We start from the raw sequence: 10,440 nt of genomic DNA, 5'->3' as shown, positions 1-10,440 counted from the left end.
GCCATCATATCCGCAACGGAAGAAGGAGGCTCAGACACAAGGGTAGCTTCGGGAACACTCAAATTTCTTCCCCAGGCCTCAGATACCCGCGCCTTGGAAGACATTTCCATCATACGACGGGTATACGCATCAGAATCCTTTTCACCAGTAATAACCGGGGCGGGATGAGGGACAAATAGCAGATCCTTTTTCTTGAGCCAATCCATTATGGCGTCCTCACCCTCAGATGTCGGCGAATGAGGAAGATCCGCGGCAGGCGAATCAATCACCGACTTCCCCTTTTCTGATACGGCCCCTTCAGCACAAATGTCGGCACCAACATGCGCACCATGCTCCTCCGCGCCACCATCCTGAACAGCAGCGTCTTCGTTATCAGCAACCCCGAGCACATCCCAATCGTCATTGGGGGAAAGTAGAGAGAAGTCCTCAGGAAAATCGAGGGCATCGTCGAAGAACTCCCCTGTGGAATACATCCGGTCAAAAGAAAACTCTTGAGAAAGGGTGGGGAGAGTATCCGCGGCATCACCAGCAGGGACAGAAATATCACCATTAACACCGCCATCAGCTACCACGGCGTTGTTTCTCCCTTCATCACCATCATGACCCACGGACCTCTTCTTCGACATTGAGAGGGGAAGTATCAGTACGTTCCTCCCCATCTGTAATCTCCTCATCCTCAGCAAACTCTTCGTTCACCGGACTGGTAACTTCTTCATGAGCCTCAGCCTCACCCATCACAATGGTAGAAGACTGCTTCGACTTAATCTTTTTCTTCTTCGACACCTGAACCAACACCACAAAAAGAGTTATTTTTCCCCGAACAGTTGAATTTCTAAAGAAGGAAAAGCGCAGCTAGAAACCGCATACCTGGGCAGTCGAGGCACTCCTCGGTGGAAGTATAGCACCAGAACCTTCCTCCTCGTCTCCCTCAACGACGTCAAGGGCATAAGGAAAATTCATACCTGAGAAGTTTAAACGCCAGGGACAGAAATCTCCATAACGAGCAGGAGGAGATTCACGTGGCCTGCTACTCTCAGTAGGACGCCAACCGCGTGGACCGGGAATCCAACCGTACGCCCAAGGACCAACAACTTCGATAACGGTAGCGTGCCACTCGTAGTCATGGTCGCGCTTGATCCTCTCGCGTGCCGGAAAAAGTTTCCGCTGACTAGACCCTTCCGTGCCGGGAACATACTTCAGCTTGGCATCGCTGACCTCATTTAACAGACGAATTTCGCCCCGAGGAGCAGCAAGATTCCGAAGGCTAACACTCCACGGCTTACGGTTCCTACTATTGACGTAATCACCGAAGGAGTTATTGAAATTCTCAGGAGTATACCATTCCTTCTCCGCGGGATTGGGAAAACAAGTCATTGTCGTCTCCCTTACTCCGCAGATAGCACTCCCTCAGTGCACGGAGATAATTCCCCGATAGTTGCGATACAGAACGGCTGTGAGTATTGGTGGAAGAGCCTTCACGACTAGCAAGCACATCATAGTAGAAGGAATCACCTGACTTGTATAACGGCAGCATAAGACCAGCTTCGAACGCTCCAACCGTAGTCAACAAATGAAATTCATCGAACTCATACCTTGAGATAAGCTCATAAGTAATATCATCCTCAGGGGCATAGAAACGAACCTCGAAGGCTTGAAGCTCATGCTTTTCCTTGAATATTTCGAGATCAATATGCTTGAACGTTACTTTTTTCTTGCTGACCGAAACGCTGCGTATCAATGGGGCAGCCTCATCCTCCTCGGCGGGACCGGATGAACCAATGAAAGCCTCGGAAGCCTTTCTCTTCAAAGAAGGATTTTTTGAAGACTCAGCCCTCGGAACACCACCTTTGGTATTCTTCCCTTTAAAAGAACTTATAGGAGGGGGCGGCAGATGACGCTCGGGCTCTACAGAACGTAGAGGAGGAACATCAAAAGCGACAGCACGAGTCGGTGGCTGCGTACTCCTAACATCATCACGAGGACGAGACACCGCGCGATCGACAACTCTTCGAGACCCAGAAGGATTTGTCGAAGGAACCTCTTCCCTAGAAGATGAGGCCTTCGCCCCAGAAGAAACTCGATTTCTACGAACATCATCTTGAGACTCTCTACGCGGAGGAGATCTCGATAGACCAGAACCAGGAGTCTGATAAGGAAGCCGCGGACGGTCAGACATGGCTGCGAAAAGATTAATCATAAACAAGTCAAAAACAAACACAAGGACATCATAAGATCAAAAAATCCACATAAATAGCAATCCACACACGATAACGCAGAAACCCTAAAATTAGCATACATGCTCGAAACTCCCTAAATCACTACCCTGAAAGGCTCAAGCAAAACAATGGCCTCCTTGATTTAAGACGAAGAACAGGGGCAAACTAGCATGCAAGCATTAAAAGAAGTTCTTCATCACAAACAAGGGACAACAGTAGCAGAAATTTACAAATCAACATAGCGTAAAACAGTGGAAACAAAGAAAAGAAAAAACTTACCAGCAAAAACAGCAGCAGAAAGAACAAATCAGAAATAAAGAGGAGGCAAGTGGATTAATGCTAAGGCGGAGAGAATTTAAGGACTGAAGAATGAAGACTGACAGAGAATTTAAATGAAGACTGACAGAGAATTTAAGGGCTGAAGAACAAGGAATGGAGAGCAAGGAATGAAGACGGAGAGAATGAAATTAATTTTTCTCTCTTCCTTAATATACTCGAAAGAAAGAGGAGGAAGTTAAGAGAGGAATGGGAAACGTGCCCATTAAATGAGCAATTAATGCACGCATAAAGAAACATGCCCAAGTATCTAGGAGAAGTTATTAGGAGAGAGGAAGAATATGTAACGACTATTTTCTTCAATGCTCCCGCTAAACACTCCAGCCCGAAGAAAAGGGGCAAATTGTGTGCACATATTTCATCATCAACCACGTGTATATAGGAACATACGTGGAGAGCATGCGGACAAAGTCATCAAAGCATGATGACATGTGCCCACAACCAAGATGCCCATCCCGCCGACGTTGGATCGCTGCCCGAGCAAATCTAAGGGAAGAAGTTAAAGGATGTTCCGATAACACGCTGTACTGCGGAGCACCAAATAACTCCCAAAGAGTTACTTTATCTCATCCCCAAAAGAAGCCAAGATCAACGATGGAGAGAAGATGTACTGACATAGACGCGACAGAGGCAGAGAACACTTGCCTGACACGAGCAGGCGCCTCAACTACCCGCATTAAACACTCTGAGCAGCATACGTGTCGATCAACCCGTGGAACGAACGAGGATGACTCTGCGTGATGAAGTTACGAACGAACACCCCTGCGTGATGGACACAAAACACAAGAAGATAAGGTTCCAACGGCCTTCAAAGATGGGTCCCACACTCTAACCCTATAAATACCCCCTCTCCACCAAGAGTACAGGGATCGGAAAAGGAGGGGAAGGAGAGAGAGAAAAGATTGTAAGTGTAAGTTAGTCCTTTACAATAGATAGACCAATGTAAACTACAAAGTCACTCGACTATCTTTGTAACCATCAAGTACATAGTGAAACAACAACCCCGTGGATGTAAGCCTTAGTGCTGAACCACGTAAATCCCGGTCTCATTTACACTTCAGCACTTTATTTTTGTCTAACGCTTCATGAGTTTTACTTTTATGCTTCGTTTTCTTTATCTCCCCTTGCGCAAACGCCACTCGCAGTATTCTTAGATGAGGCTATGATAAACCCGAAGGTTTTGAGCCAAGGAATCAATGCCATTGTATTATCAGCACGAGTTGGTACCTAGAGTTTGAATATTGTTTGTGAACATATAGATGCCTACGTGATTTACGTGTTCACAGTGTTGGAATGGGAGAACATTTTCGCTACTTATAGTGATATTCATGCCTGTTGGTAGTGTCGTTTCATCACCAACAAACACTTCCAAAAGCCATTAATGGTGGCTTATGAAAAGAGACGCGTCTGTTCAATTTTGAATGGAAACTTCTAGGTTTTACAAAGTAAAACCAGAAAAAATTCCACGAGACGCTGTCTCGGATTCTGCTAGGGGGCGTTTCCCCTAAACCCCCGCAACCTGACCGGTCAGGTCGATCACCGTATAACTCTGCGTAGTGGCAAACCTTGAAAATATCCACCAGTTATTGCTGCTGCATCATCAAGTTCTGACAACATTCACGAAATTGAACTTGATTCGATAAGCTTTGCGACCGTGGACTACGGTTCTATTATGACGACATTACCAATACTTGCAGAACAATACTCCACACAAACGCTAGAAAAGATGATGGAAGTCTAGCTCCGCGGAGCTAGCACGACAGGTGGAGTAAAGTATGTGTTGCCAATATATGTAGCTAGTAATATGGATAAGGCTCTGGAATAGAGGAGAGCATCATTGTAGTCACCATGTGATTGCTAGTTTGGCTGTTTGTTAAAATTCTAAGAATTCAGCAAGTGAATGTCTTTGATTTATCCAATTAGTTGTCAAGAGATCTGTTTTTAAAATTCTAACTTATGGATGTATTCATACGAACTACTTAAGCATCTGCCACCACAGGAGCAACCAAATCCGGATTCCTTGTTTAAATTAGTGTCATTTGGCTCGAAGTTGTTTACTGATGATAAGCATTAAAACACTTGAATACCTCAGCGCATGCACGATTACTTGCTCCTTTCTATGACAATAAAATATCTCAGTGCATGCATGATTACCTGTTCCTTTATATAACAATGAAATATTTCAGTGCATGCATGATTACTTGGCTCCAATCAATGACAATGAAATATTTATCCTTGGTTGGCGTGTATTAATACTCCCACCGTTATTTTTTAATAGGCCAGTTTCTACAAATAAATATTTCAGAAAAATAAGCCAATTTCCTAATTGAGAAAGTCAAATGTTACTTTAATTTTGTGGGCCATTTTTCTTTTAACATCTTTTGATGACAAGTGTTATGTGGACCATTTCACTTATTTTTTTGGCTGACAAGTGCCAAGGAGACCATTTCACTTCGTTTCTTTTATTGACAAAATTACTTCTCTTAATTTCCTTAATTTTCTCAAAAAAAGAAACTGACCTATTAAAAAATAACGGAGGGAGTAATAAATAGAGGCACAACAACATAATTAGTGGTTGTGCATGCGACTATTGAACTGTACCAAGGTAGTCAATTTCGGATTTCGGATTGTCTCGGTCGACACCGAGATACTGGTACAACTTTGTCTCGGGGAAATTCCGTTTTAAAATCTCGGTTTCATATTTTATATCCTCGTATCGATAATCACTTAAAAGAAACATAGTATTAGTAAATCTGGTTGTCCACCTTCCTCATCATAAACACCAAATAATAATTTTAGCCCAAAAAATTCAAACACAGTAACAAGCAATAATACTAGTGAGTGAATTAATCTTTTTAATTTTTGTATGTGAGATTAGTCCACTCAATATAAAAAGAAAAAAAAAATCCGGCCAAGACAAATCAATTCCGACCGAAAAACGCGTTTCCGGCCGAAATTTTCGCAAAGATTTCGTCCGACCAAAATTAATAAAATCGTGTCTTCTTGGACCGCAATCCGGAATTTCGCCGAAATTTCGGCCGAAATGACCGAAATCGACTACATAGTTGCACACTACTGTGGAGAAAACATGAATCCGAGAAGTTCATAGTTTGGGCGTATTTTTTTTTGTGAAACTTTATTATTTATTTACTAGTTTGAGTTTTTAATTCTTGATCAGCTTAACACTTTCCGTTGAAGGGAGTTACAGTATACCAATGTTCATATTAGGTGTTTGGTTGTGTACTACAAATATTAAGAATGCGCTTTCAATTGTGACAGAGCGTATAGAAAATGAGGGTGGAGGTTTCTTATCAGAAACTTGTTCAGCAGCAATATAGTTTTCCGTCATTGTTTGGTGGAGCTTTGGAAGTTTCCAAAGGTTTTAGAAGATGATTGGGTGTAATTGGGTCTTTATGTGAAAGATGGTTTATCATACATTTTAAAATTTTGGTGTACCTTTAAAGCAAGACCAAAAATGGGATATGTACAAGACAAAATGTGTGATGTAATGAATTCGTCAGCATCTATCACATTTTTTCTATCCAAGTCGGAATTGTATTGTGGATTGACAGTCACAAAGTCGAAATTGCATGCTTAGTTTTTACTTTTCAATAAGCGAGTTGTTTCTCTAGTTAGGGTGGCAACTATGTTACCGTGCTAATAGATGCGCGATACACTGAAAATAGAGCAAAATGTTTCCAAGCAGATAGCCGTACCTAGCTGATTGTTAGTACTTTCTAAGCGTTTTTCTTTTTAAACCGCTGAAGCCTCTATAAAAAAACTTCTGCCGTTTTTCACCCTTCATCAGATTTCCTTCTAGTTCATACTTCAGATTCAGATGAGTTTTTTTGGCCAGGTATGTCTGATTTCTATTTAGTTGTTTGGGTTGTATGGTTTATCTGACTTCTTTTCTTTTGTAACCTTTTGGCTACCTGATGCTGGATTTTGTTATCTTAAATGTTGGAACCTTTGGTTAATAAGCAAAAAGCTTGATATTGAGTGGCCGTCAATATATATATCTGACAAGATCTATGGTTATAAACACCCCACACATAGATACAAGCTAAACTACAGAAGTAGCACAGTGTTGAAGTAGAAAACAATGCAGTTTTTTCTTCTTTGGGAAACTGCACAAGTTATTGAGTTGCAGTGTAGGAAAGGTAACATAGAATGAGTTCTTTTTTCTTTCTTTCTTTTTCTTTTGAAGCATGACATAGGTGAGTTATGAGCAAGTTAAATCAGTCTTGTTAGTGAGTTACAGTGTAAAACAATTCGAGAAGAAGAGAGACTTTCAAAGAAGATGGCTAGTTTACAAGAGATTTTAGCTGATTATCCACTCACTAGGCTTGCTAACAAATCCGACTATTAAGGTACGTCCCGTTTTGTGATTCCAAAGCCTGTACCACTTGCCCAAAAGGGGACTTATCTGAAACGTCTGAGTTGTTAGCAAGCCTAGTGAGTGGATAATCAGCTATTCTCTTGTAAACTAGGCATCTTCTTTGAAAGTCTCACTTCTTCTCGAATTGTTTTACACTGCAACTCACTAACAAGACTGAGTTAACTTGCTCATAACTCACCTATGTTGAAACTTGAAAGTAACAATTGAGTTGTGAACCACATACTTGAGTTAATGAGTCGAATCATTAACACGTCCCCCGATCCGAAAGTACAAATTCTCTATGCATGTACACCACGTGGGTAAGAAAAAAGATGGAGCATCGTCGACCGCAAGTTTGAATCGTCTATCGTTATATTCTTGACAGTGTTTTACGAGTCTGTCTATGATACAACAAAGTTGGACGTTCGTCACTGGGCCTTTAGGTGTGCACTAGTAAGAGCTCTTCAAGAAGTTGTTGTTGTTGTCACATCGTCTAGTGCTGACAGCATTTACGAAATTGAACTTGATTTGATGAGTTTGCCATCATGAACTGCTTTTTATATATGCCGACAATTACCAATACTTGAAGAACAGTACTCAAACACAAACGCTAGAAAAGCTGATGGAAGTCTAGCTCTGCCGAGCTAGCACGCTGCACGACAGATGGAGTAATGTATGTGTTATCAATATATATAGCAATACAGACAAGGGTCTGGAATAGAGGAGAGCATCATTCTAGTCACCATATGCGATTGCTAGTTTGGCTGTTTGTTGAAATTCTAAGAATTCAGTAGGTGGATGTCTTTAATTTGTCCGATTGTTTAAAATCTATTCTTACGATTCTAACTCATCGATGTATTTATATGAACTACGTAACCATTTGCCAGCCACAGAAGCAACCAAATCTGGATTCCTTGTCTTAAGTTGGTGTCATTTGGCTCAATGTTGTTTTACGGTGATAAGCATCAAAACACCTTACGTTTGTGCATGCCTGATTACTTGCTCCTTCATATGCAATGGAATATTTACCTTTGGCTGGCGCGTGTACTATTTGAAGAATAGAGGTCCAGTAACACTATTTGTTGTGGTGTGGCTAAAGTGCAGACTACTTTGGAAAAGCTTTGTTTTTCTCTTTGTTTTTCTGTTTTTATAGATGGAGTGGCCGTCTAATGTATCCACAAGACCTGTTATATGAAATATAAACACGTCTGCTTTTATTTATTTTCCACATCTAGCTATAGATATATACAAGCTACACTGGAGGAGCACAGACAGTGCTGCCACTCCGCAAAAACCAAAACCTATCCACACTTGCTGAAGCAGAAAACGACACAGTTTTTTTCTCTTCTAGTGAAACTTTACATGCATACAAACACGTACCAACCTACCTTAGAGTTTTCCTTATGTGCTCCTATGTCCATGCAGATGATCCCTCCTTTGGCCCCATTGATGCATACAAAGATGAAGTTTCTTGCCAGCAATCAGAAAATCCACCGCTTGTAATGGTGTCAAGATGCCTATTAGTTCTTTCAATGTATTCATCCTCAACTTATGTGAGTCAACTAACACACTTGCCAGATCCTTTGAGTGTGAATCCAAAGCCTGGTCCACTTGTTCAATATGGGACTCGGTTTCTGTAACATCTGAGTTGTTACTAGCAAGACTAGTGAGTGGAGAATCGGCTATATTCTCTTGTAAACCAGCCATCCTCCTTGAAAGTCTCTGTTCTTCTCGAATTGTGCTACACCGTAACTCACTAACACGACTGAGTTGATCTGCTGATAACTCACCTAAGTTGCCTCTGCTCACTCCTTGTAAATGCTCACTGAGTTGTGACTCAAGTTGAGAACCAGAAAGCGAGTAAACGAGTTGAATCAGTAAGGAAGGTCTGCAACTAGAGCTGGCAAACCAAGCCAAAACCCGCGGGTTAGCCCGTCCCGTCCCGTGAAAACCCGCACCCGTCCCGGATCGTAACTAAACAAGACGGGCGCGGGTTGTATAATTAGTGGCTTGTGAAGAAACGGGTTAACCCGGCCCGTAGCGTGAAACACGCGGGTTAACCCGGCTCATTCCCCACCACTAGGCCGCGTGTCACAGTAATGTAATCCTGTTACGTACGTGTCACAATATCTTGTTTCCCTCATATAAAAAGTTAAAAACGAAGAAAGAAACCCTAACTCCCTAAGCCTAAGCCGCTGCCGCCTTCATTCTTCCTCTTCTTTTCTTCTTCCCTGCTGAGTCTTCTGAATCTGATGGCAGGTACGAATCACAGTGACAGAACAACAAATTGAAATCTAAAGATCAAAGTTTAAAGGCTAGCAGGTAACAACAACATACTTCAAAGTTTTACCCAAGATTTTTCTCTTTACTATTTCCAGATATCATTTTTTGTCTCTGAAATTTTCGTGTAACAGAAGAAGAAGATCGATCTCATGTATTTAAAGGTTCACTGTAAAGGTTAACTTCAGATCTCGTGTTTGAATTTCGGATTTCATCTTCTTACAGTTACAATCAAAAGTAAGTTTTCTTTTCTTTTCTCGTAAATATCATCAAAATAAAACATGGGTTTTGGTAATCAATTGTTAATTTCTTAAATCTAACCCCTTTACTTTTTTTATTCATCCAGTCTACCGAGAATACTCATACCAGCAGATGAAATACTAGCCTTTTTTCCCCAATTCTAATTTTATTGTTGGTAATCTCTGCTGTAGTTTGCACATAGGATATTTAGATTCTTTAATTGGTAATTTTGGTTGTGTTTATCGATTTGTCCCCCACAATTTATCTGAATACTCTTGTCTCTCTGTTATGCAACTTAATTACTGTTTAGTGATGAACAAAATCTCATTTGTAACCTTTCCATGGAACTCAGGGGGGACATCAAGCACCATCTTTGATTAAATCTACTGGGGAGAGAGTGAGTCCTTTTGCCTCCATGTGTTGTTATTGCTATCAGTTACTGCATCTTTTTCAGTTCAAGTTATTCTTCAATGTTGTGTTTAGCTGTATGATTTGGTTGGAATATTCGACTATATCAGTAGTGGAATTTGAGGTCTGAATTTCATTGACATTAGGTTTATATATGATGAACTATTAGGTACGAGACTGGTAGGTCAATTTGTTCTGTGATGTCTCTTTCTCTTAGAAATCAATGATACACCTGATGAAGATAGCTTTTACACAAACAACTCATACAAGTGACAAATTCTCAATAGATTGGTAGTCTATACTTCTTAGTCACCAACACAGCCAGCAACATAAATAGCACCACCACCATCAGAGCATTATGCTTAGAAGAAGAATTGTATAAATACTTACAACAGATTTAGAATTTCTGAAATATGGTTAGGTTTCAATAGACAGTTGATTTTTTTTTCTTTTCTTTACATTGCCAGTTTTTCACGTTTCTGATTCTCTGAATGACTCTTTGACTTGTTCTTTGTGGCTCCATCCATTTCACGATGTCAAGTGTACAAGAACAAGAGTTACCATAACCAGACCATTACAACG

The 10,440-nt window shown here is 41.0% G+C and overlaps 1 long non-coding RNA gene across 1 annotated transcript; it reads left to right on the top strand.

Moving 5' to 3' along the window:
- The first annotated feature begins 9,204 nt into the window (after positions 1-9,204).
- LOC113329231 lies at positions 9,205-9,848 on the top strand. Its single transcript, XR_003349764.1, has 3 exons — positions 9,205-9,252; positions 9,348-9,447; positions 9,803-9,848. It is a non-coding gene; the product is annotated as an uncharacterized LOC113329231 (long non-coding RNA).
- Positions 9,849-10,440: the final 592 nt, after the last annotated feature.

This window comes from Papaver somniferum, chromosome 1 (assembly GCF_003573695.1).
Source record: "Papaver somniferum cultivar HN1 chromosome 1, ASM357369v1, whole genome shotgun sequence".
In the NCBI taxonomy this organism is placed as follows: Eukaryota; Viridiplantae; Streptophyta; class Magnoliopsida; order Ranunculales; family Papaveraceae; genus Papaver; species Papaver somniferum.
The sequence above is the reverse complement of the archived record's forward strand: the minus strand, read 5'-3'. Positions and strand labels throughout refer to the sequence as shown.